At 44.6% G+C, this 26,502-nt stretch overlaps 1 long non-coding RNA gene across 3 annotated transcripts; it reads left to right on the top strand.

Annotated features, from left to right (window-relative positions):
* The first annotated feature begins 1,574 nt into the window (after window positions 1–1,574).
* LOC110364374 (uncharacterized) lies at window positions 1,575–25,717 on the top strand. Of its 3 annotated transcripts, none has more exons than XR_010473938.1 (3): window positions 1,575–8,351; window positions 10,675–16,009; window positions 17,577–25,717. It is a non-coding gene; the product is annotated as an uncharacterized LOC110364374 (long non-coding RNA). The 3 variants fall into 3 exon arrangements; XR_010473937.1 differs by having other exon boundaries at window positions 1,575–13,690; window positions 15,441–16,009; XR_010473936.1 differs by having other exon boundaries at window positions 1,575–16,009.
* Window positions 25,718–26,502: the final 785 nt, after the last annotated feature.

Genomic DNA, 26,502 nt, shown 5'->3' with positions numbered 1-26,502 from the left:
AATTAACTGCTTAGAGAACATTCATGTCAAACAAACATTGCATCTTCCAGAAATCACCTTGATGCTCTCTTTGCACTCCACCGTGTTGCCCACTTCATCCCAGAAACCCTCCTCCTCTCGCTCCCTCCTCCTGTGCTCTATTTCATTTTCAAGATGAGCTCTTGCAGGAGACGCTGATTTACCATAAATCAGCCGGGGCCCAGGCTGGGCTCCAGAAACCGGTGTCATTGATCCGCGGTATTGCCCGGAGGCACCAAACCTCCGTCTCCTCCTGTCTGCAGCCCAGCGGGTGCCCACCCGCTAATCGCTTAAAACATCCCATTTATTATGTTGGATTAGAGAGACAAGGGCTGTTTATTACTCCTCAGGGCCGTGTCTGATATACTGGGTGGGACTGGGCTGCTGTAAGGATCAGGTCAAGCTTATGTTGTGCTGTTTTGCGCTCTCTGATTCTGCTTCCCTGTGACAAGGAGCCACTGCTTTGGGAAACCTGTGTCCCGTGCTTGGAGCCGCCTCACGCTGCCCCGTCTTGCTTTTCTTGTGTGATCCCAGTGCAGTTTTGTAGCTGGCAGGGGAACCCCAAGGTGCCATGAGAAGTAGAAGATATTTTTAATGTTGTTGCATGGGTTTGGATGGATGAGCAAGCCCAGGCAGCAGTCGGGGCTCACCGGTGAGGGTACCCGGTCAGGGTCAGTGGGGATGTGCCAGATATTCAGTACTGGCTTTGTAATTCACCATTTAACATGGGGCACATGCAGCTGCAGCCTCCCTGGTCATCTCTTCCCTGCTAGTTCCAAGCAGCACCCTGATAATGTGTCTGAAAGCCAATATCCACCTAAAGCACTGCCTAACCCTTAGGCTGGGCTCAGCCCCTGGCCCATGGAGGCAGGGTCTCTCTGGGATGTGGTTCTTCCTGCTGCCACAATGACTTTGGGGATAATCTACCCCTATGGGACTGGATTTTACAAAGCTGAATGGTGCTGCAAAGTGCTAGGGTTGTTTTGGTAAAATACTGGTAAATTATGACGCTACCTGCAAACTTATAAATCGGCTTTAACAGCTGAGCCCGCGGAGCACAGCACACATTACATTTGAATATGCAGTGGAAAGGGCAAAAAACATTAGCGCTTATGATATATAGCAAGCTGCCATTTGTAGTGACAGTTAGTTAGACTTCTGCCTTTAAACATACAGGAGGAACATAAACCAATCGAACATCCCAGGAAAGCTGTTACATTTCAAATCAAAGCATAAATATTTAAAGCCGGGGTGGCTGGGTTTTTATTGCGCGCTGTCAGAAGGCTGAGGAAGCGCAGCCGGGCTGGCGGGGCTCACCCCGCTGCCACAGCGTTTGCTTCCCGCTGCAAACGCGTCCCCACGAGCCATCACCAGATGAGCCGGGGTTTGGGTTTAGCAGCACCAGCGTTATCCCTGCCACGGACTGTCCTGGGCTTGTCCATCTGGATCCATGGCCAGGCTGCTTTCTAGCCAAAGGCAACAACACGCTGATACAGTTTCATCAAAAAATCAGAATTTTGGCACCTGTAAGTTGTGCTTTGTGTATTTTGGTGTTTTGTTTTCTTTTTTTTTTTTTTGCAAGTTATTCCTAGTGAAATAACTCACTGGGATTAGTGTGGAAGCAAATACTGCTAAGCTATCTCTCTAAAAGCCAGGCAAATCTGCTCGCTCGGTTCCTTTTGCCCCCGGCCCAGCACCCATTTGCTGTGCACAGCTTGATTTTTACATTACACCAAAGTTTTGCAATCAAATCTGATATTAAACTCCTTGTTTATGTCGAATGCAATTTTGCTGTGTGATTAGTTTATCTCCTTGAGCTTCTGAGGAAAAAAAACATCGTACTGTATATACACATAGAAATAAGGGTATAACTTGAGTCTTTTAACCCACTTTCTGCCAGAATTAATTGGTTCTCCACAGAGTGAGGCATGTGCATGATAGAGTTTAGGATCTAAAGAAACAAGCAATAAATACCCTTGTTGAGAGGACTCGTGTGTCTGGGAGTGCAGAACTCCCCCAGCTCCCCGGTGGGGTTGGCGTCTGTGAGAACTCCATTTGCGAGCAGCTGCCGTCACTTAGAGGTAAATGGTTTGAAACAGTATTTTTCCATTTCTCACTTGGCGCTGCTTGTTTTGATCATGATATAAACAGATAGCTTAAGAAAGCGCTGAAGTAGAGCTTCTCAAATTAATACCCAGCTGGCAAAGTATGTGATCTGAAGCAAAATTTGTCACATTTTGGATGCATATATTAAAGCTGAGGCTTGCTGGTATGTTTGCAGGATGATTAATATTTACAACTCATTGCAAAGTGATTATCCATTTACCATTTTAACATAATTTTATGAAATGCTTCCAGTTAAAAAAGAAGCAGAATTGACAGCAGCGTGTAACTTCTGTACAGCTGGAACTCGTCTGTGCACCCAGAAATCCAGTGGTTCCCCAGATCCCTGGTACCTTCCAGCACCTTTCAGCAAAGCCCTTTCTCAACCATATGCATTGGAGAGAAATCGTTGTGTGTCTTAGTAAACCATGGTTAGGGACATAGCTTATACATTTTAATGTTCAAGCCAGGACAGCAAATTAGGTGGTGCGGGTTTTTTTTTTTTGGTGTAATTTATTTATTTTTCAGCTCAGTAACTCAGGAGTTTTGAAAAGCGCTGTGATACCAGGAATCCACTCCAAAATGCTTTCCAGAGAAACTAATAAATTTAAACTATCTTGACAAGCACAGCAATCTTTTCATGCTTTAATGAGACAGAGTTGCTCTTCTCCATTCATTGTGAAGATTAAATAAAACCTGCTTTCTTTTACGCTTACTCTAGCCAAGCTTTTCCTTTCTTTTGTCTGCTTGTTCCCTTTGTTTTCTAGCTCATTTTAAGTTTATTTTTCATTGGGAAATATCTTTTTCCAATCTCGGTGTTATTTCAGAAGAGCAGACCATGGATGGGGAGCGTGCTGGTCACCTCACCAGAGAGACAGGAACAGCAGCTTGGAGGGCAAACAATAAAGCAAGAGACCCTCATCCTGCATCGCCCATGCACCCCGGGCAAATGCTTGTGCACCATGCAGGATGGTTTATAAGGGAGCATTTAGCATGATTCCACAGGGCAATATCAACACTTCACCCCCCTCTTTTTATAATTCTTTTGCTATTTTCCCAACAAGTGAGCATCCCATCCCGACTCTTTTTGCTAACATCAATTCTGGGAAATACCAGAGTATGACAACATTGTGTGTGTTTAACCACTGGCTTTGCAGGTGCTCCAGCTTTGTGGGTAAATCCCATTTCCCAGACCTGGAGGCACTGGGGTGTCACACCAAATATTCCACCTGGGGAAGAAAATGGAGCCATGGTAGCTGGTTCCCTTCCTTCCCTCTGCCAGAAGGAGTTATTTGGGATGGGACACCTGTGAAGTCAGAGGTGGCAGCTGGAGGTACATGAGTGACATTGATATGCTGGAGCGAGTGGAGAGAAGGGAATGGAGCTGGTGAGGGGCTGGAGCACAAGTGTGATGGAGCGGCTGAGGGACCTGGGGGGTTCAGCTGGAGAACAGGAGCTGAGGGGAGACCTTCTGATCTCTGAACTGCCTGAAAGGAGCTTGGAGCCAGGGGGGTCGGGCTCTGCTCCCCAGGAACAAGCACCAGGAGCAGAGGAAACAGCCTCAAGTTGCCCAGGGGAGGGTGAGGTTGGATTTAGGAACAATTTCTTCCCCAAAGGGCTGTGGGGCATTGGAACAGGCTGCCCAGGGCAGTGCTGGAGTCACCATCCCTGGAGGGCTGGACAGACGGACATGAGGTTCTCAAGGACATGGTGCAGTGCTGGGGTGGGTTATGGTTGGACTCAATGATCTTGATCCAACCAAGATGATTCTATGAGCCTATGAGCTATGACTGACCATGCATGATGGTATTTTTCTTCTATGCTGCGTTCTCCACCGCTGCTGGGAGCATCACCACTCACAGCAAAGAGAAGAGCAGGTGATGACAGTGATGCAAGAAGAGCATCTTCTCAAAGGGTGTGTGAGCTCCCTTGGGAACTGGGTTTGCAGGATCATGTGTCAGGGGGATTCTGTGCTCAACCTCTCTGCTCGGCACAGGCTGTCGCTTTGGGGTCCCCCTGGGGCAGCAGCTGACCCTGTCCTGCAGCATCGCAGCCATGCTGGGAGGTGGCCCCGCCATAACCCAACACCCAGCAAGCTGAGATATTCCAGGTAAAAAAGTGGGCTCTGCTACATTGTACTACTGAGCCTTGATCTTGGCATAATTTCTGTCAAAACGCTTGCTGGTAATTACATATTGAACTACCTCGATTCTGAGAAACTAATTAATGCAGGGCGGTGCCACACAGTCTCAGAAAAGCACAAAAAGCTGCGTTTTGCGTGGCCCCAGGGGAGTTTTGCAATGCAGCACCGAGGCAGAGCCGGCTGGGGTGGGGCAGGCCCAGCAGACGCTGGTGCCTCCTGCACCCCACGATTCCTGACATTGGAAAGGAGGAAAACAACACTCCCGGTTTACTGAATCCGTGAGTTCTCGTGGATACAGGGAACAAAGCATTTCATCTATAGAGCCAGTACAGAAACCACATCTGACCCCAACTTCTCTATATTAATACTTTCTCAGGTAAAATGTCAAAATGAAACACACAGTAACTTTTTTTCTGTGATGAATACAAAATGCATTTTAGTGAAATTTTGTAAGCACAAGAAAGAAAATTCAATTCCTGAATTCCAGATATTAGAAAGTTTTGCTTTATGTATAGTAACTTGCCGGTTATTACTGTAGAATATTTCTTCTCTGCTTTATAAAGTTTGATGGTTCAGTGAAGTTTACAGTAGAGCTGAGGAACTGGATGTCTCATGACCAGACCACATGTTCCTCCAAGCAGGTTCCAGGGGACTCCATCTCCAGCACAAAATGCTGGGAGAATCCTGCTTTGAAAAGCCAGCTGAACTATCTCCTGCTTCTCACTGCATGCCTTTTGGTAATGATGTGAATGTGAAACCTGAGAAAGCATAGGCATCTTTGAAACCATAAAGACTATGGGGCTGTGGCATCTATCCTGCCCCTCTCATTTATTATTGATTTCAGGCTTTTTGCGTGTGTGTGGCGATGTCTCAGCTGAGGGTGAACCCTGTCATGGACGTGATGTGGGTGTAAAGGTGTTTTTTCTATATATTGAAAAGCCAAGCAGAGAACTGTTCTGCACATTGGTCTGCACACTTTGCTCAGAGATTAACGTTTCCAACACAAACTGAGTGAGCAGCCTTCCTTCTTGGAATGAGAGGCTGGTGGAGGATGGATACCCTGAGTATGGGTACTATTCCTTAAGGCTCAGGATTTCCATGCATGTTAAGATACAAAAGGAGAAAAAGGTAAATGCTAAAGCCTGTGGAAATGCCAGTTGCTGCGGACTATTGCTCCCCAAGCTGCTGGGAGGTGGGAAGGAGGGACAGGATGTGCCCTGGTGAGATGTTAATCCAGAGCAACCAGCAGCCTCTGCTGTGTGTTGGTGCCAATGGGGGCATCAGGCTGGGGCTCATCTGGGTGACACAGTGAGGGGTCCCCTGTCACTGCCACCCTCGCAGGGGCTGCTGGCTGGGAGCGATGGGTGCGCTGAGCCGCATCCTCACTGCGGGATGCTCGAGGGAGAGCTGGGGAGGCGAGGCTGGTGGCAGGACTGGGACCTTCTTCATCCTCTCCGGAGTCTTGAGACTAAAACAACCTGAAGATGGAAAGCTGTGGGGTTTTGTTTGCAAGCAAGCAGACTCCTCTTTGTGAACAGCGGTGCAAGTCACATAACTGAACCATTCCTGGGTGGGATGCTGGAGGTGAAATGGGATCTTTTTAGGCATCCCATCTCAGGAAAACTGTGCAGATTTGGGTCAAGAGGTTCCCCTCTCCTGTGGGAGCCTTCAGGTCCCAGCGTGGCGCTGCAGCAGTGACACACCATGGTGTCAAACGTGGCAGCAGCCAGATGCCCTGGACTGTCCCCATTGTGGGGCTGGAGCTGGCTCCTGGTCCTCCCTTGCTCCTCTTCGTGTTGGATATTCATTTCTTTCCATTTCCTAATTATGCTGCTTAGTGTAGGTCCTCTATTTAGCCAGACAATTATTTAATCTGAACAGAACATACAAATGTGTGAACTTTTTGAAAGTTTTGTTTTGTTTGTCTGTGTTTTATGCTCGTGTGGTTTTTGTTTTTTTAGATGACCTTGGTAGGCCACCTCTTGTTACCTCTGAGGATCCTGCTTAATCTAAATCAAACATCTTGAATATGTAACAAAGAAGAATCAATCTTTTTTTTTACATTAACTGTAGCTCAGATGCTGTGTGGTCTGATGCATCCAGACTGGGTGGTAATAAGTTCACTTCTTTTGATTTCCTGGGCTCATAAGAAACTTCTTTACTTTGCTAAGAACCTTCTTTGCTGTGAGGCGCCAGAGCCCTGGACCAGGAGTCTCCTTCTCTGGAGACACTTGGAGATGCGCATGGTGAGAGGTCCATGGGTGCTGTTGCCAGCTCACTCCCTGCTTGCTGGCTTCATGCTGTTTTCATGTTAATTTGCAAATGACAAGTGAGCCTTCCTGCTGTGCCTGCTTTTCAGAATTGATATTAATCAATCCAAGGCACAAACAAAACAATTAAAAATCAATAGCTGTGCAGCTATTAGAGAGCAAAATTTCATTAAGGTTAATAATTGCGGGAATTAGGGAACTAATCAGCCATAGGGATCTCCAGAAGAAGCCACCCCAGGCTCTGTTCTCCATCCAGCCTGCCCTGACCCTGCCAAACATTTAGAATAAGTTACTTGCTATTATTTTGTAGCTAATAGTCATGATAAGGATTGAAAATCAGGCTTGTAGCTAATAACTCATGTACTTGGCAATAATCTCTTTGTAGAATAAATGCAAGCAGCATGTGGCACAGGACTGTGCTGGAAAGGCGGAGCCGCCTGTCCTGGGTCTGTCTCTCTGTGCCATAAGAGGTATTTTTTCCATAAAACCAGCTTTCAGGCACTTATCTTTGTAAATTCACTTTAGTAGTGCTTGTCTTTGGCTTGAAAACCACGAGCTGATAGCCCTAAGGCAGCACTTCAAGACCACAAGAGTACAAGTAATGAGTTCAAGTGAGGAAAAAGGAAATGAAAATCTGAACACAAAGGACAGATTTTTGTCAAAACTCCACTCTCTGGTGAGGTCAGCAGAATGACTTAACATAGAACCATAACAGACTTTGTTTTAGATTTGCATGCAAATATCCTATTTATTTGTTTTTGTGGACCCTGACACGCTTTAAGGAACCCCTGGGATCGTAGGGAATTACAGGGAGTGTGATGGGGCACTGCTACTGGAGACAAAACACACAATATCCAGGCTGAATGATACGAGAGGAAATACTGATGAAAGGCACAGATCAAGGAGAAATAAAATAATAGGATAGTAGTTAGCCTACACTAACATGCTGCCGTACTTGATGAACTCTGCTCCTGGCAGCCGACCTGCCCCCGACAGGGCTCACTGGGTAAATGTATAATCAGACTTGGATGTTTTATTATGTGCAAATGTATAATTGGGCTTGTATTTTTATTATGTGTAAATATATAATCAGGCATATTTTTTTATTATAGGTAAATATGAAATTGGACTTGTGATTTTTTTTTTTTTTTTTTTTTTTTCAGTTTTCATACACGAAGACGCTGGAGGGAGTGGAGCATCTCCCGTGTGAGGAAAGGCTGAGGGAGCTGGGGCTCTGGAGCTGGACAAGAGGACACTGAGGGGGGACTCATTCATGGCGATCAATATGGAAAGGGGGAGTGTCAGGAGGATGGAGCCAGGCTCTTCTCGGTGACAGCCAGTGACAGGACAAGGGGCAATGGGTTCAAACTGGAACACAAGAGGTTCCAATTAAACTTGAGATGAAACTTGTTTGGGGTGAGGGTGGCAGAGCCTGGCCCAGGCTGCCCAGGGGGTTGTGGAGTCTCCTTCTCTGCAGACATTCCAACCCGCCTGGACACCTTCCTGTGTAACCTCATCTGGGTGTTCCTGCTCCATGGGGGGATTGCACTGGGTGAGCTTTCGAGGTCTCTTCCAATCCCTGATATTCTGTGATTTTGTGAAATAGCGCATGCCTAATAAAGATTTCTGTCCCAGAAGATGAGACGTGAGCCCTAGCGAAGTCTCTAAGGAGCCCATGGCCACCATGCAGATGTTGCCCTGACACGTGCACAGGTTTTGCTTGGGAGCACCAGGACATGGCAAAAGTGTCTCATCCCCTGGGATATTTGCAGCCAAGATGTGGTGAGAGGAGCAAACATTGAGAGCAGGAATAGCAGGTACGTCCCCTCTTGTGCTCACCCTCGGGGTTTGGGGCTGGGGAGCAGCGTGTGGAGGGCACAGACACTTGGATGAATCCTGCATCAGTCATTTTCAGAAAAGTTATGAATTATATCTAATGATATAGTTGTCAGTCAAATCCAGACTGTGTGTGTGGTTTTGGTTTGGTTTTTAGTTTTTTATTTTGTTGTAGTTTGTGTTATTTTTCTCTTTAATTAAAGTTAGCTAGAGAGCTTGTTTTAAAATCAGGTAGGGTGGCTGAAATTCAATATACTCATCAGAAAAACAGCAATCATAGAATCACAAATGGTTTGTGCTGAAGGGCCCTTCCCAGCTCCCCAGTGCCCCCCCTGCCATGAGCAGGGACATCTTCACCAGCTCAGGTTGCTCAGAGCCCCGTCCAGCCTGGCCTGGGATGTCTCCAGGGATGGTTCATCTACCACCTCTCTGGCCAACCTGGGCCAGGCTCTCACCACCCTCAGGGCCAACAATTTCTTCCTCATGTCCAGCCTGAATCTCCTTCCTTTAGTTTAAACCATCACCCCTTGTCCTATCGCAACAGACGCTGCTGAAAAGTCTGTACCTGTTTAATTTTATTAATTTTTATATTATACATCATCTGTTTTCCCTGTTGATTGATAACAAAGGAATGTAAAAGCAATTTATAAGGCTAATCATTTCTAAGTAACTGGTGTTTTTAAAAAGACAAAACATGGGCCATACAACTTATAAATAAGAAATAATTATCTTTTATAAACTCCAATGGAGTGTGTGCGCCAATGTGCATTTGTGCTTGGGCAACAATCTGCTCTGAATCTTCCCTCCAGGAATGCAGAATCCCTTGGTGCTGGGGCTGGAACAGGTCTCCATCGCTTTCAGATAAAATGATCAAACTGTTTTGCTTTGGCATGAATAACTTTGATTATAAGCAATGGAATAGCCTGCGACACCGTTTCCCTCTGCATCTGCAGCCCCTCGCACTTTAGCTGTGCTGCCAGTTGCTGCAGGACACAAGTGTGTGTATTTTCACATCGGGCTTGTAGAGAGAACTTACACATGTGAATCTTGTAAAAGAAGCAAAAAGATAATTTATGTTTAAAACTAAAAGGTTGAAATGGATTTTGTGTATACTTCTGTACAAGTAATTATAAATTTGAAAGCATGTATTTTCATGTAGAGATGCCAGTCATATGCTGCTTCTTTTTTTTGTTACTGGATTCATCAGCACTTTTACGTTTTGGCTGTGATTTTAGTACTGAAAGCCAATGTGAGTGAACAAACCCTCTCCCCTTATAACAACAGCCAAGCAAAATGGTTCACATGTCCCAGATAAGCTCTGGGTGTGTGTCTTGCTCTGGAAATGTAATTCCTGAAGGTTGCCGGCACCAGGCAAGCTCAGCTTCCCAACAGAAAGCATGTTAATTTCTCCCCAGCTGACTCTATGCAATTCATCCTGGTTCTGCCCTTGACTAGTTTGTCTTTTCCTCTTCTGAATAAATGAAAACATGAAAACACACAAGGGAATCATCCACCCAGGCCGTTGGGTTGCTGCGATGCTCACAGGTTCGTGTACACTTGCATTGCTTCTCTGGATGTGGCCCTGCGATTTCAAATTGATAAGTGATCTAATTTTGACTGTACTAATCTTCCTAGATCAGTTGATAGGCTTAAAGAGTTGCTGATGTTAGGCAGACAGAAAGAAACAAAAGTCTTTTGCACAGTTAGAATTGCCAAGGAAACCATTCTGCTGGTATCTAATGTTGGTATTTCAGTTTTTCCCTTGTGTGACTGTTGGAAAACTGACTCTAGAACAGAAACGCTTCCAGTCTGAGTGCATCGTCACTCAGCGTCTTTGTCATTTGCTATCAGTATACCCAAGAGCTTTTGCCATCCTTCTGAAGTTCGTTGGGCTTGCCGGTTTTATTTCTAGAAATGCATGCAGCTAAATTTAAAAATATGATACTTGATGGAAAACCATGCATTAAAGGATTGCCCGTATCTAAAATGTTTCCCAGTCATCTCATGTTTTCTAAAATAATTTGTTAACTAAATTTTAGTCTTTATTTTAAACTAGGTCACCTTTAAGAATTTTTAGTGCTTGAAATCCGATTTGTAGTGCTTGAACCAAATCAAATACCAGTTGGACTCCATTTAAAAATGAGTTTATTTCTGGTAAAAGCGGATTTTCTGAAGCAGAGCAGTATGTTTGACTTGTGGTACTAAACTACAAACAACAGCTTTCCTATCGTCCAGGTAAACTTCACGTTGCTTGACTGTTCTGTTGGATACCTGTTATTTCTATTAATCCTTATTTTTTTTCAGAGTATATTTCAAAATGAAGTTTTCTAAAGTCTTAGGAAGACTGATGGAATAAGAACACAACCACACAACCACTCTTTAAAGCAAAGAGGCTGGGGCTGTGAGTTCACCCGATGGTCTTTAGCACCGAAGTGAGTTTTCTGGCCATGGCAGCCTGAATGGGACTGGTTTATGATAATTTCAAGATGTTTTATATGCTAGAAATACCTGGCCTATGGCTTTTTGCTTTCCACATGAACATGACCTAGGGGATATCAGGTGCATTGCACCATTGCAAAATGAAGCCCTAATCCAAAAAGCAGCTTAATCCTGTGTTCTCGTTTAGGGCCCAGCTAGTCCTGGCTCAGATGGAGCTGAGCCTGAGCTCAGGGAGCATCCTGACAGATGTAACTTTGATTTTAATGCTTTTCAGAAATAACTCCTTTTTCATTCCTGTGTCTGTACATGTGCTAATGAGCTTGTGGTTTGAATCAGCTTCTGATTTGTGACTTTTAATTTAGCTTACAATAGGCTATCTGTGAGGCTTTGTATTTGAGGATATAATTCAGTATAATTATTCCACGGAAGTTTTGAGGAAGCTGTACTCACAGCCAAGACAGCATCTCCATTCTTCTTTCACTGCTAATCAGTTTATATGAGCCTTTCCTATTCACAGCTTTGACCATACTGAATTTTTCTGAAACAAGCACTTCATCCATGGTTATCAGACAGCAACATGCCTGACAAATGACATTATGTTCAGCAAAAAGCCTCAGGAAGCACAGATTGGCCACCTCTTTCCCTCAGAGAACTGGACAATAGAGGCTTTTTGTTACTGTTCATTTTTCTTCTGTCATAAGATCTTCTATCTTCTATTTTTCTCTTCTATATCCTGGACGTTTTCTAATCCTTTTCTGAAGACCATACAATAGTAGGTTATTTTTCAGTTTAAAATGAGATATGACTAAAGCCTCCAGTCTGCCCCAAACCTCCGTTCTTTTCCTTTCTTTTCTATTTAAACTCAATTCACACAGTAGCCACAGGAAACTCATTTACATGTTCAGAACCTGGAGAAAAATCCCTGGCAGGTCCTCGCCTAGCACCGGCTCCTATTGATGCTCAGGTTGCATTTCCCGAGGATGGTACCTCTCTTATTCCGAAATAATAATAAAAATTAGATGTGAAAATTATTTAAAGAGAGACTGAAAGCTCTCTCCCCCCCTCACCCCCCCCAAGGGAAAGTGCACTTTCCCTTGGTGTGAGGATAAAAGGTGTGGATGACAGCAAGCAGAAAATATATTCCCAATGATCATCCTTGGCACTGGATGGAGGAGTGTGGTCTCTGAGTTATAGTTGTCATTACCCCAGTTCCTACAGATTATACATCCAGAGAGGAAGTCATTTTCAAAATGGAAATATTGGCATTTGTGCTGAAACGTGGCAGGGAGCTTACTGAAATAGGAGGTGTTCTATTAATATTATGAGTTATTATCGTCCTGCACTAAGCTTTGAAAGCCTGACACCTTCCCTGTGCTGATAGGAGGCAGAGGTGGGTTCCAGAGGTGATTATATCACCTTATAGAGAATGTTTGGTGTCATAGATGCAACATGTTTGCTTCTAGGTCCTGACTTTCCCATAAGCAAAAATCAACATGATGCAACCTGCTTGGACCAAGAGTTTAGCTTTAAAGCTTTTCTATGTCCATTTCTACCTCTCCAAGCATGAAGGAGCAGAAACCCAATGGCAACAGCACTGAGGGAGCCCTGTTCCTGCAGCAAGACAAGGACCGTCCTACTGATACAACTGGAGAACAGTGTGGGACCCTTTGCAGCTGGAGGAGGTGGTCATGTAGTTGTCAAAACCAGCCAGTTTACTTGCTCCTACCCAAACCGCGAGAGACCAACTACATAATGACATATTATAGATGGGAACGGAATGTATCTTCTTGCTCTGTAGGGTTTGCTCATAGTAGCAGCAGCTGCATTAGCAACTGCCCCGTTCATGAAGGAGGAAAGCATTGTCTGAGATGGCATGATGGGACTTCCAAAAGCTTCAGAGAGGTTAATGACAAATGTCCTTCACACCCCAGCAGCCAAGTGCCTTAAGCTCCTTCTCTAGTGTTTGCTGAAATGCAAACAATCTTTAAGTATGTGCAGCAGAGTCCGCAGCAGGAAGGAACTGAAAACCCTGTTTATTACCCAGATGCAACACATCCTTTACAGACCAAACCAAAGATCTGTCTCACAAAGAGTTTCCATCTGTTCCCTCGAATTAATGATTTCTAATTAGACAAAACACATTCTTGCCCTTCCCTGCAAATTCAGTTTTGATTCTAAAAATGGAAAATGCACTGTAGGGTGCTATATTTTCATGACCCTTATGCAAATCTCAGGCAGCAGCAAAAGAAGATGCGCCCCTGCTGCCAAACAGCCGTGGTGTGATACTCCAGAGACTCAACTGAGGCCAGTGAATTTGCTCATTTTGACATACCTGAGTTGTCTGACCTTTGCAAAAGGAATGAAGTACGTCATGAAGAATAAAGCACAGGAGTAACTTAAGAAAGGAAATCATATTGATAGTCAATTGACTCCTGATATTCTCAATCTAGTAGTTCTGTGAGCAGAGGAATCAAGGTGTGAATGGAGAAGAATGACCACTGAGAAGGGATCTGCTCCCACTTTAAGCTGCACCACTCAGTCCAGGCTGGCGGATTCCTGGTTGCAAGCAGCTCCTGCAGCTACACTTGTCTGTTCTGCTGAAAACTGCTGGGTTTGTACTATTTAGCCTGCTTGAAAGAACAAAAAGAGGTGCCCAGGGATAATGCCTTGTGCACGCCTGCCTCCAGCAGAAAGCCTCCGAGTCCATTTGCTATTATTAATAACAGTAATCATCACAATTTACATATGCGGCTGGCAGCCTTGGAAGGGCTCCTGTAAACATCTCCCTTCTATAAATATGGGAGTTTCTAGCAGCCGCGGCTTCTTGGTCGGGCTTCTCCGGGACCTCTCGATCTCAGATGCTGCTGGATGTCTGGGAGCGGTGGGTACGGCACTGGGACACAATGGGGGGATGCGATGGGGACAGACGGTGGGATTTACTGCATGGGACTTGGCCAAGGGAGGTGAAACTGCTTCCCTTGAGCTACCGGGCACGGCTGCCGCCGGGGAGGGGACGGGTGCTGTACGGACTGTGCTTGCTGCAGCAGCAATTGGTGCAACAAGTGCTTTGCGCTTTCTTCTTTGCTTTCTAGCTTTCTCCTCCTTTTTTGTTATCCCATCTCCTGACATAAAATCTAAAATACGTTGCAAAGTGATGCATCAAACTGTTTCTTTTAATTAGGAGGCACTTGCTGCTTCCACTTTCTATTTTTTTATGCAACAGTGGATGTACAGTCCAGGGACTGCTGATCATGGGTCAGGCAGTAAAACCTAATCCCTTCTAAATCGCTCGTTATTACGGGTGACAAATAGTTTACAGGAACATTAGCTGTTCCTCTGGACTGTAACTGAATAAGCCTGTTTGGCTGCAACCACCTTCCCTGGAATTGTCACTTCTGGCTGATGCGTGATACCAAAATTGCTCATCGCCACAATGATCCGAGTAAAATTAGACTCCATCTTTCTTTCTCAGCACGGATGTGGAATTTCTTTAGTTATCTAGGATAAATATGTATGCTAAATTGCTATTGAAATATACAGAATATTTGTCTCTCATTAGATATCTGAAGGCCAGAAAATATAATACATAATGTAGCCATTTTCAATGGAAGATCCCATACATTGTCTTGTTAGCCTCAAAATTGCTCTTTGATTCAAGTGAAAGGAAGAAACACTGCAGGAATGCTGGTGAAGTACAGTTGCTGAGCCCAGATAATTGAAATATAATTTGCTAGGAACTAGTGTTTAACTTAAAATCCATCCGTATGTAGAGTGCAGTAGAACCTCTCAGAATTCTGAAGTGTTTCTGGTTGGAAAAAGAGGCCGTTGCAGGCAGGGGGATGTATGTAGAACCATTGTGTGGCCACTTCTGTGGTGCAGGCGTCTGCCATGTTCATTCTCAGATGGAGCTTTGCTGATTTACAGTGGGCGAGGGTCAAAGCATTGGAGAAACACAAGAATATTTCATCAAAATTCATTCTCTTTGCCCGCCCAGGTTATGAAGATGCACTTTTGTTCATGTGGCTGTGTGCGCACACACAGTTTACAGAGGATGGAAATGCTTTTTGTAACAAGTTCTGTAGGTCAAGAACACCATTTGAGGAAAAAACAAATACCATAATCCCCCCTCCTAAATATATTTTCTTACAGAGTTCCTTCCTCATTTGGAAAGTCTACATCTGTAGTGTCAGAGATGTAAACACATTGTAGGCTTTTATGGCTATATTACTTAATTTCCCCCTATTTCTTGTGGTCACTGGTGGCCATGTGGAAGGACTGGCCACTTGCCACCTGGACCATGTGCCCCCACGGGCTGGGCGTGATGGCCATGGTGCATTTGTAGGTGGGAAGCTCTTACTGATGCTCTGAGCTATTTATCTCAGCTCTACATGCAACAGCCTATTTTAAATACAGATTTAATATAGCTGATATTGGTAGGGTTGTGGAGGGAATACAGAATTTAATTTGCGGTGTCAGCTCTGGTGACAGGTTCATCTGTAATGTTATGAATTAGCTGCAACAGCTTTACCTGTGGAAACATTGCACGCACTGCTTGTCTGCCTCTTCTAAATGTTTAAGCCAGCTCTTGTTCTCTAAATGAATGTGGGCTTTTTTCTTATTATCTCACAAAGGTACAAAACTCCATTTCATTTCATGATGCCATTAACCGTCTGTCTGATTTCCATCGTGGTCTCCTGTCCCAGTAACAACCCCTTCAGAAAGGGCTGGCGCCCGGCTCCAAGCTGCAGCTTTGTTTGCTCCCCGCTTCTCTCACAACCTCTTGTGGATTACTCAAAAGAAAAGAAGAGAAAAGACTTATCATTTGGTGGTAGAAGCACAAAGACACAAACAAAATTAATTCCTCCTATTAATCTGCCTTGGGATTTGGAGAGAGAATGGCAAAACTCACAGTGGAAACATAGACATGTGTTGAACAGTTTTTGTAGTGCAATATCCATCTTCCAACAGCAATATATTACAACCTGGCCATGCTGACTGTCATCCAGCATGTTCCTTTTGCAATGTACAAGAGATGGTTGGAAGCTGATTTGAGGTGTCTTGCTTTCCCTGCAACCCGATCCCAGGGCAAGGGGCTTCAGAGGTTGACTGAGGGAGATAACACCCCGTTATTTCTTCCATCCATGAAACCCTCCAACCTCACCAAGAGCCAGTGGGAACCCAGGTCACTCATCAGTTCTAGGTAAGTCCTTGGAGTTACTCAGAACTTCAACTGAGAGCTATTATAAAAGGATATTTCATTTATTTCTTTTCCCTCATCCCTATTCTCTGGTTATACCCCACTATTTGCACCTTCCCCGATCTTCACCTTGAAAAAGAAAAACGTTTCCTCATCACCCCAAACTGACCCTGGTTGGTCATCAGAGGACTTTCTGCTCATGCTGTGAGATGGATGAAGCGGAGGAGGAAGATCCTCGGGACTCAGTGGTTGGACTCGATGATCTTAAGGGGCCTTTTCCAACCCAAATGATAGAGCACAGGACAGGTTTCGTGTTATTCCTTTTCCATATGAACCTGGGTTGCATCAGGGCACCTTCCCAGTGGACCCAGCCTCTGCCTGCAGCACTGCAGCTTTTTGGTTTTTAAATGTGTACGCACCTGCTTTATTTTTTATTATTTAAACCTGTCAAATAGCAGAAGTACCAATGAACATATTTTTCAACTGAGCAGGTCAGGTTTCTCCAGCTGATTTAAGTTTCAATATATTGGTCAGTGTAGATCTATCTTGCACAGGCAGAGGAAAATGAAAAGTGCTTTTCTGGTAATCCCAGAAGTTGGTTGGGATCAGCAACAGAAAGCTAATAAAGGAGAGTGAAAATAAGGCTTTTAATGCACTGCTAGCTATGGGTGCTCCATGTCATGTTGTTGGCAAAGTAAGTGCAAAAATTTGCAGATACCTTAATTCATGACATCTTAATCAGGACTAAAAACACCAAAGGGAGAGCAGAAACAGCAGTAAATTCTAGTAGCCTTGCAGTGCCTCTGCAGTTGGGAGCATCTCTCGGGACTGCCAAGAACATCAGCAAGGTTGCTCCCTGGGTGACTGAGCCACAAAACATCATTTTCTTTGCTCCTGGTAAAAATTTCAGTCTTTTTAATAACTGTACAATGTCATGGAGGAGAGCGAGCAGGAACACTTGAGTGAGGGGGTTTCCCTGTGCACACCTGGGGAGTAATTGGGGTGCATGTACAGCCAACCCTGGTGCTGCCACCTGCTCCTCCAGGAATGGGCTGTGGGAAATAAATCATTAGTTTAGACAGGATATATCCAGATTTTACCATATCTACCATAATTTGTGTATTTATACTTGCTGTCAAGACACATGGTTTCATCCAAGACTTTAACATATTGAATGCAAAGGGTGTGGCATCCCCTGCTGATTTGGTGGGATGAATGTTGGGGTGTTCCTGCACCCCGAAGCTCTTGGGGTGGCTTTCCAGGACAGGGGGTCAGACAGTACGACTTGGGGAAATGTGCATCTTTGGAGCATTTCTAGGAAAAAGCAGGGGACATTGCTGTGGCCCGGAGCCCCACTGCAGGGACGGGAGGTGATGTCCTGTTGTCCCAACTTCCAGCTCCCATTTAGCGGGACCTCTTCTGGGTGACATCTGTGATGGTTGCAAAGGAAATTAGGGGCTAAAAGCAGGAGCCTCTTAGAGAGGCCAGAGGCACCATCAGCTATAAAAGGCAAAGCTCCCCAGCCCTCTTGAGCTTGCATATCCACCACCAATTTCTTTCTCCATTTAAGGGCTGCCACTTGAGCTCCCGGAGCACTAATGGAGGCTCGTTCGGACTCTTTCACATCTCCTCTTGCCCTGGCGAGATGACTCACTGCGAGGACCCAGAGCTCTGCCATAGACGTCCTTCTCTCCAGGAGGAATTTTTCCAGGATTGCTCCTCCTTGGAGGAGTGCCCGGTACGTAAGTGTGACCATCCATCACCTTTGCATCAGTCTATCGTTTCTCTTTCAACATTCTTGCTTGCGTGAGCTGTTTTACTACTTGGCTTTAATATTTTTTCCATTTTCCCATCTTGGATTTCTAGTCCAAACAAAATCATCGTGCCACAGAGCTGGGGCTTTCACTGTGTAAATGAGGGTAGTTGTACTCAGGTGGCTGAATAAGTGATGACTCTTAAATTAACTCCAGCATATTGTTATAGGTGCTTTGTGCTATACTCCTACTGAGTGCTTATAGCAATGCAGCATGTCTGGTTTATGGTCTTATTGAGTCATTTCTCTGCTGGATTAGTCTCTGTCCTATCAATAATTTCTCTAAAAATGAGTCAGAAGAGAACAAAATATGAATTAGGAGGTAAGTGTAACACAACTCTGTAATTATGGCCCAAATTTTTTGTTGTATTTCAGGTTTTTTCATAAGAAACACGTGATATTCCTACTTTCTATTCAGTATTTTTTTTCTTTTGGATTTGAAAGGAACAAACCACATTTTTTCTGAAACAATCACACCACAGAGCTCTTGGTAAACACAGTGCATTTTGGAGGTAGGAAATACAGCAGTATGGCATCTCTGCTTGGCAGCTGCAATGCTAAACTGCAGCTCTGGAGAATCAGGGACATATCAGGTGTGGATTAACCTTAGTGCTCAAATATTTTGCTTATGGAATTCAAAACGCTGCGGTGATTGGGAATGGCTTCCTTTTCAGCACGGACAGCGAGGCTGCCGCTGGCTCTCTTCCCACACGTCCCCGTGCAGAAAAATGGTCTTGACCTATTGGGTGAGCGAGAACAGCTACATACAAGCCTATCTTAAATTAAAACAATCTATATGTTCTGTAAAAACTGGAAAACAGGCACACTGGTAAATTAAAGGAGTAAGGGGGAGACAAATGGTAAGCAGAAATAAGTGCAGCAAGGCTTTTTAAAAAAGTGTTTTAGTAAACGAGGGAATACTATCTATGGTATTGTTACTAGATTACTAGGTAGGAACAATGCAGCTGTTAGTCATGGGTAGTGAAGGCAGAAATGTTAAACAAATTTGTTCTGAAAATACGTAAAGAACAAGCTAAGGGCTCTTGATGTTGCTCGAATGAGCTCCAGCCTCCCCAGAGAGCCCCAGAGCTGTACAATGGAACTTCACACCCGACACTGTGCCAATGAGTTGAGAGTCTATGAGCAGAACTCCTGCAAACCATGTGCACATCGGTCAATCACCCATTCCTTCATCCGTCCATCCATCTGTCCATCCCAGGCATGATGGGGAGCAACAAAACTTTGAAATCACGGATTGCAAGAGGCAAATATTGCTGATCTACATGGCTTTATATGAGATAGATGCTATCAGTCAAACTTACCCTTCATGTAATGTACATTTTGATATTGTTTAACATGGAAAATATATATAAGGATGAAGAAATCAGGTGACACCACCTCCTGGACTCTGGCCTTGGAACTTGGATTTTGAAGGGTTTCTGTGTCACTGCAATTGGATCAGCTGAAGGTTGGTGTGAAGCATGACACTGGGACCTAAAGAAAACTGGCATCCACACGCTTTTTAAAACAGGATATAGATTGATATGGGGCATAGGGGTGGTGTTGCCTCTATGTCTGCTTTGGTGAGGCTGCAGCTTGAACATCGTGTCCCATTCTAACAGCCCAAATGTAAAAAAAGACAATGAGTTGGCAAAAGTTCAGATAAGTGCTGTAAGCACAATTTCACTACCAAAACCCTGTCTTTTGGTTAATTGAAAGGAAGTCCAGGGCTTAGAGTTTTTAAGTCTCATACATTAAGTGGAAACCGGTAATGTAGAGCCTATCAATCACTGTAGAAAAAAGAGAAAGAAGAAAGAAATCCATGAGTGACTTGAGGTATATTCAACAAAAATTGTGATTTCTGAACCTTGAGGATAAGGAGCCTTTGGAATGGTCGTGCTGAATCTCCATAGATTGGGAGAAAAATCGAACTCCATATTTTATAGTTTTCTAGACACAATCTAATTAAAAATCAAAGAAATAAGGGAAGACTGACTGGTGGAACTGGTCTCTCCATGGTACCTGAATATAGGTTATCATGTTCGATAGTTCTATTCTAGTACTCACCTACACAGGGGTTCTTGCCTCCAACAAGGAGTTTACTGCTCCTTGGCAACAACTTTTCAAGATTCCTAGGCTTGTTAAAGTACAAATCAGAGCTACTTACTTCTGCATGCACCAATTGTGGATTGGTGTCTTCCAGACAAGATGAAGAAGCACTTTTTATTTTGTTAACAGGTAAAATCTGTCACTGCTTCTTTCTGCTCCCCAAGCAATCTTCGCCTGGCTCATGTTTCCCAGGTGTTGCTAACAGGCAGCAATGGCCCTGGGGGATGTTCCAACACAAATGAACTCTGCTGATGAAGCGAGTCAACCACCCAGCGCTTTTCTTTGGAGCATCCTTCCTCAGCGACGTACTGGGAAACAAATGAGAACATCCAGTTGTGTCCATACCCACTAGTGCTTGTGATTTATAAGCAGGAAAAGAGCTCATGCAGCTGGAGGATGTGATGAGGCTTCCAGCATCTCCAATGAGTAGTGAGTGAGGAGAAGGATGCACCATTGCAGGGATGGAGGAAGGACAGGAATGCTCCTCCATGCTCAGAGTCATTGTCAGTGCTGCATTAATTTCTTCCCCTGTGCCCATCCTTGTTTCTAAGTAAATTACTGCGAGGTAATTGATCTCTTTGAACTTTTCCTAAATAGCAAATAACTCATGAAAAGTCTCTGCTGTGAAGAAAAGGCAGAATTAAATAAGAAACTATTCTTTTCCATCCTATAGTTGGTGTATAACACAACGCAGGTCATGACCCGTTATTTTCCCAGCTGCTGCGGATGGATCATGGGGAAACTGGCAGTTTGTAGTCAAGGTGTCTGAGGTCAGATCTTAGGAAAAATTATTTGTGATGGGAAAATCTGGGATGGGTTATCCGGGGAAACGGTGGAACCTTCCTTTCTGGAAGCTTTCCAGCATTAAGGCAGTACCTGCCCTGGGCACTTTTGATATGCTGCATCCTGGCCCTGCAATGAGAAATACTGCTTGCTGGAAGTTCTGACCTCCCATTGCCATGCTCTCCTATTTTCAAATCTTCTGGAAGCACTGAATCTCCTACTTTATTATTAAATTGATCATTGTTTCCCTGATGGAGCGCTGTGTTACACACGTGCTGTGGTGAAACCTCTTTCCCGGTGTGTGGTCAGCAGCATCCATGGAGCAAAGATGAGGATGAGTATGCTGTGGCTCCAAGGGAGGGGACAGCTCTGACAGATGGTGCCTTGAACTGTTTCGTGGTGTTGTACATTCTGGACATGTGGGGGTTGTTAGAATTCATCTGGAATTTTGACATAAAAAGCTAAGAACAAATGAAGCAGTATTCTGCTGTCTGGGAACTGTGCAGGGTCCAGCACCCGCTGATTGCCTCTCACCCCAGCTCCCTTGCTAGAGTGGGGGCTATTGATCCTGCTTCGACTGATTAACAGCAGGACAAAGGATTTCAGGGCTTTTATCTCCAAGCACTAGCTTGAATCAATGGCAGTTCACATTTTCCAGGAGGCTGGGTATCTTGCTAAAACCCCTCTTTTCAATCAGAGGAATGAATCTTTGCAATGCTGCTGAGAAACAAAACAAGCTGTTGTCTCCTTGTCCTGTTGGACAGCAAAGCCAGGACCAAGTCATAAGCCCTGGAGATTCGGTATGTGGGACCGAGCCGTGGAAGCGCTGGGATGTCAACATCACTGCACAGTGCAGGCCTTTAATGAAAATTAAAAATAGTACAGTGCTTTAAACGCTCCCGGACCTTAGTTGGCAAATGACAGAATGTCAATACTTGGCAGCAATCTTCTATTAAAAGTGTTTTTACAGTCTAACTTTGCTCTTTCCACGGCGACGGTTGAAGTTCCACAGGTACGGTCTGTGCCACGGCAGCGCTCGCCAGCACTGAGACACCTCAGGTAGAATCTGGGAAATGGTGATTTTCTTCCCAGATCCACCCTTGTGTGACCTGGGGACTGAGCGTGGGGCTGCAATTTAACCGTTGGATAAATAGGGTCTATTCAAATCATGGCATGTAGTCAGGAGCTGAAGTCTTGCCCGTGTCTCACAGAGCCCCAGATCTACTGAGTCCCTCAAGTCCCTCGTGAGGTCTCATACTTCTCATCCCTCTTCCAGGCAATGAGCTGCTGTTCCACATCTCTTGCCAAGTGCTGAACCCCAGCGTTTAATCACATTAATTAAGCCCTCCCGCTGTACAGCCCCGGTGCAGCACAATGGAGCTCCCTAGAAGCCTTTAGCTTTTATTATAGCTCAAGTTAACAATATTTTCCCTAAAGCCTGCTTTTAATTTATGTATGTATTTTCATATCCTATCCAAGATACAAGAAATGTTAGGTGTCATTAGCTAAGATCTGCTGTGCTCCATTTTCCAATAACACTAGTTTTTTTCCTAAGGTAATTCATTTCTCACTCAAAGAATATCCCGTGGATATGCTTTGTTCAAGTTCAAGATGTTATTCATGTATAAAAATGGTCACGGTGTACCATTTGAAAAGGAGGAAAAGTGATAGCAAGTACATGGAGTGTGCAAAGAACAAAATTACTTCAGGGAATGTGTGGTTTCCTCTCTTCTAATACAGCAAGGAGGTTTTCCCCCAGTGAAAATCAAGGAACTGGCATTACGGAGTATTTGTGGATGGGATTAATACTGGTACAAGCGCATTCAGGCTGGACATGAGGAGGGAATTGTTGCCCTGAGGGTGGTGAGAGCCTGGCCCAGGTTGGCCAGAGAGGTGGTAGATGAACCATCCCTGGAGACATCCCAGGCCAGGCTGGACGGGGCTCTGAGCAACCTGAGCTGGTGAAGATGTCCCTGCTCATGGCAGGGGGGCACTGGGGGAGCTGGGGAGGTCCCTTCAACACAAACCATCTGTGATTCTATGATTTCTCTGCAAATGAATGAGTATCAGCCCAGCCTTTTGCCCCGTATAATGATGTGAGACAAAGGGGTGGTTTTGTATGATGGCAACATAGGCTCATCGGGGAGGAAAAGCTCCAAATAATCTCAGTGATCTCCTCTGCCACAAACACGTGCTCTTCAGCAGCTTGAAATGTATATTTCATAAAGAGATACACAACTTTCATTAACCACATAGGGATTTTAATGAAAGTTTGAATGGATTTGTGAAACACTGAATATACATTTTGAAAGCTTTGAGTGGCAGTTCCATTACACACACACGTGCCCTGATGGGCAGCAGGATTTGAAACGTCTCCCTTGCTGTCAAACAGCCAGCGGGTTCTGCAGGGGAGGGAATCAAAGAAAACTGCATTTTTTTTTTAAATCTGCTACCCAAAATTACCAGGTATTCAGTCAGCTTGTTTTCTTTAACTTCTGAGTAGTTCTTACTTGTAATTAATATTTACAGCATGATTGGCACTTCTCATTCCCGTGGTTTCAGTGATACACAGTGATTAGCTTAGGCAGGGAATTTCATCAGGCAGCAATGGGGAGTTTGTGTTAAAGAACCAGGTCCAGCTTCTTGGGAATGCAGCAATATCCTACAGGGAATATATTGTCAATTTAGAGTGACAGCTGTAAATAAAAGAATTGTTACATCTTCCTTATAGAGATTATTCCACAGCCTAACATCTCTCATTTTCAAGCCTTTCCTCCAAACCAGCAGCATTGCTCTCCTGCACTCTGGCCTCTCCCAGCCCATCTTCACTGGACACAACTCATCTCCAAAATATTTTCTGCCCCATCAGTTTATCTTGTAGATGTGTGTCACACATTTTGCACTCTTGTTGCCATTTCTTTCCTAGACTACATGTTTTTAATGTGTATGTATTTCTTTGTAAGTTTTTCCAGATACAAGGTGATTTTTCTCGCTCTTCCTCTCATTTTCCAATTTGTTGGGAGCGTCTGAGCAGGATTTAGACACCAGCTTTTGTTATCCAGGAACTAACCAGAGTGGGGGCTACCTGTTCATAATTTATTTAATGGCACATTCACCAATACAGCACACACAGACAAAAAGGGGATTTTATGCGCATTTACATTTTTCACACAGTAAAGTCATCTCTACCTTTCTATTCAGCCCAATGTCTGTGGCTGAACCCTTGTGCTCATCCCTTCAGCTCCTGGAGCTGAGGGAGGACTCGGTCCTTGCTTTGCCCACAAGGTGGTGAGGCCAAAGACATTGGAGAATCACAGAATCATTTTGGTCGGAAGAGAACCTCAATGTCATCGAGTTCAACTGTTAACCCAACGCTAGCACTGCCCTGTGTCCCTGAGAACCTCATGTCCGTCTGTCCAGCCCTCCAGGGATGGTGACTCCAGCACTGCCCTGGGCAGCCTGTTCCAATGCCCCACAGCCCTTTGGGGAAGAAATTGTTCACAGATCCAACCTCAACCTTCTCCTTCATCTCTGCTCAGTCTCCTTGGACGTGGTGGATGGTTTTGCTGTGGCTGCTGCAGGTTTGATGGGCCGATATGTTCGTACAACCTCCCTGGAGGCACTTCTAAAATAGAAGCAAGTGTGGGGGGGAAAATCCTAACCTGATTATGATAGAATAAAGGACATAAAAGTGATATATTGCTTTGTGTATTTTTCATATCATGTGCTCATGACACTGTTTTTCCATGTGCTAAAAATACGTTCTGTAACTGCAGAATGGGTCCCAAGCTGCTGGTGGCCAAATTGATGGATACGCTTAGTTCTGAGGAGCTCAGGCTTCCTTTGGTTTCTTTCTTCAGTGATTGTGTCTGCTCTGCCCTCATAAAAAGAAAATATCTAATTTTTGGCATTGAAAAAGAAAGATGTCCCCTAAAAGAAAGCAGCTTCCTACACATATACCACAGAGAAGATGAATTGCATGGTCACCAATGTCTCTTGGCCTAGATTTAAATTCAGTGAAGGAGGAAAGGGAGGTGTTAAAGTTTTGCATGTGAGTGTGTGTGCTGCTTTGGGACGAGAGGCAAACAAAGCCTTAATGCAAACAGGTGCTCTTAACAACTTTAAAAATAGTTTCTGTAACACAGCTGTCTGCCTCCTGTGTTTGCAACAGACATTTGCTGGCTCGGGGTGGCTGTGCGGGGCAGCAGGGAGGCTCTGCCCATGCATGGAGGATGATGATGTTCTGGGGGGTTCAGAGCCTGGACCAGCAGCATTGCGGCTGCATCCCATGGCAGCGAGGGGCTGAGGCTTCCCAGAGCACGGACCCTGCAACCCCTTTGTGTTCTTTCCCTACCTGTGTGAGCTGCTGCCCTCATCTTCCCTACAAACATCCACCCCTTTCCTGAAATCTGCCAATTTCCCCGGCTTTCCCAGGTTAACCACACATTTTTTTAACTTTTAAAAACCAAGTTTTCCTTTGCATTAAGTTTATTACTCCTCAGTGCCATCCGTAGTGCTTTCCCCCTGTATTTTGTACACTTCCCACCGCCTGCTGGCTTCTGTCTCTGCTTTTTTCTCTGTCTTGCAGTCAAGAAGCCGGTGTCCCCGTGCCAGTGACCGTGCAGTGGAGACGGGAGCGGCACCACGGGCGGAACGGGCTGGGAGAAAATCTGGCTGCCAGCCCCCAGCAAGCAGCAGCTATCACCTGCTGGTGGGCAGCTAACAGAACATTAGATCTTTGGACAGCAAGTTTAAGCCTTAATTATAGTGAGGACACCGCTGTTCCATAATATAAAAGAATTGAATGACTCGATGTCCCTCGGGACTCCTTCAGCTTTACCGGTTAGACAGCCCCCGTCATGGTTTGCTGAAATCAATGACCGTGGCGTAATCCATCCATGCACACAAACGGGGCTGTCGAGGGAGGAGGAGCGCTTCTAATGACTCATTCTGTAACAGTAATTAATATGGGCTGTGTGTTAAAGTGGGCTGCCTGACTGAATGTGGAGATTTTTTCAGGGAATGCGTTTCCATGAAGGGTTCCCAGCCCCAGCACGGGGTGAGCACCCTGTGCTGGCTGCGCTGCACGAGCCAGGATTGTTCGCTGGATCATTTAAGTGATAAATATTAAGGCAAACCATAAAGCTCTAACACGTGCTGTGCTTGGCACTTATGGCGAAGTTTTGTTCTTTCAACTGCAAATGAACAGCAGGATCTTGTTTTCCTTATTAAAATTAAACTGTGCTCTAAAAATCAATATGAATTTTGCCTGAATATGGAACTGGAATAAAGCCCCACACCTGCAGATAGCTGAACTGCTGAAGTGCACCTTTTCCCCTTCTTCAGACAGTGTTTGATTATTATTATTATTACCAACAAGATGCAGAAAGCATACAATTAAAATTGTACAGCCATCTAGACAAATGAAGCCTGAGTACATTTGCAGGATTATCTAAAAGCAATTGCAGTTGCTGTAGTGTCTTTAGTAAGCGTATCCCATTTAAAATATTGAACAAACCGCTTCGGTGGGTGTTTGGGAAATGACTAAGATGCCTCTTGATTTTTGTCCTGGAGGATTAGCATACATTTTGAGCTGAAAGGGTAAAATCTATTATCTTATGTTATTACTTTGTAGACAGTAATTAGGTATGCAGCCTAAGGTGAGACTACTTCACCCTTCACTTAAGAAAAGTGAGATTTGAGCTTTTTTAGTTTAAATACTCAAGAAGAATTGCAAATGGTGCCACATTAGGTGCTTGCTGTGATTGCAGCTGTATGGACTTTTTGGACA

This window comes from Columba livia, chromosome 7 (genome assembly GCF_036013475.1).
Source record: "Columba livia isolate bColLiv1 breed racing homer chromosome 7, bColLiv1.pat.W.v2, whole genome shotgun sequence".
NCBI classification, from domain to species: domain Eukaryota; kingdom Metazoa; phylum Chordata; class Aves; order Columbiformes; family Columbidae; genus Columba; species Columba livia.
This window is presented reverse-complemented; position numbering and strand designations above follow the sequence as displayed.